Raw genomic sequence first — 1,626 nt, forward strand, 5'->3', positions numbered from 1 at the left:
CGTTATTGCCAAGGATAATTGTATAATCATAATGATGTCTATACAAATTGCAGTAGTGAGAAAGGGAATAACATAGACAACGAGATCCCTCTTGGTACTTCCATGCAGCGGAAGGGGAATCCGCCGGCGCCATCTCCGGCAGAGGCGGAGGCGCAGTGCTCGATCTTCGGCACACCGGAGGCGAGGCCAGCGCCGCCTGCACTCTTCCTTCACTGGAGTCGATGGAAACGCTTTTCTAAATCATCTTCCGGGAAGGCCGCTCTGAAGCCAGCTGCTTTCTTACGCAGCGCTCTGTTTCAGTAGAACAGGATTTATGTGTGTGTATATATATATATATATATATATATATATATATATATATATATATATATATACACATATAATATAATATCATATATCTTTATATATATATATATATATATAATATATAGATTATATATTATATGCTAGATAGATAATAGATAGATAGTTAGATAGATAGATATGGGTGTGTATATATGTACATACACACACACACACACACACACACACACATATATACACACACACACACACATACACACACACACACACACACACACACACACACACACACACACACACATATATATATATATATATGTGTGTGTGTGTGTGTGTGTGCGTGTATACTTATATGTGTGTATGTATGATTGCATATCTACATGTGTGCATTTATACGTATATCTATATCTAAAATACATCTATATATACATATATCTATCGACCTATCTATCTATCTATCTATATATCTATATATCTATATATCTATATCTATATATATGTCTTTAGTTATTCTTATTACGAAACATATAATAATGAACATATAGTAATAATACAAGTTTATTCCAAACAAAATTACATAATGTAATGAAATAAAATGTTAGCTAAATTCTCACACAATACCTCTATGTCCACGTATTTTAAGTACAGTGAAATACACTTTTATCAATGAAAAAAAATGTTAATAGAAATCTTACAATTATGAAAGCTTGAGATGTTCCAGAAAAGTATGGAAATTTATGACAATTATGCTGTTAATATGCTAATAAAGATGGCAAGTTAAGGCCAATTCGCGAAGGTATTTTAAAAGTCTAAAGTGCTTTTTATCAGACTTTAACAGCAAGTCACTCTGCTTCTGCCGCAGATGCCGTTTGTACCTTTAAAACCAGTGACGTGCTGAAAAAGAAACTGGGAATAGATACAATGGGAAAAAATTAAAAAGCCAATTCAAAGCATCTTTTCTTAAAACAGGCTGACCTATATATGATGTAATTATTAGAGATATGAAACATATTTTTTACTTTTATTTATTATCACAAAAGTTTATGCAGGAAAGTGACAATGTATGACCACACGGAAATATATGTAAATATATGATAATACACTCTCAACACACACACTCTCACGCATATATATTATATTATTCTGTTATGTTTCTCTTTTCTTATCTTTTTTCTCTTCTTTCTTTCTCTTCTCTTCTTCTCTCTATATATTTATTCTATATTATATATATCTATATATATATTGTGTGTGTGTGTGTGTTTGGGTGTGTGTGTGGTATATATATATATATAATATCATATATTTTTATATATATATATAAAT

The sequence above is a fragment of the Penaeus japonicus genome, unplaced genomic scaffold (genome assembly GCF_977035675.1).
Source record: "Penaeus japonicus unplaced genomic scaffold, GWHDUDI00000001_assembly GWHDUDI00000039, whole genome shotgun sequence".
Classification (NCBI taxonomy): Eukaryota; Metazoa; Arthropoda; class Malacostraca; order Decapoda; family Penaeidae; genus Penaeus; species Penaeus japonicus.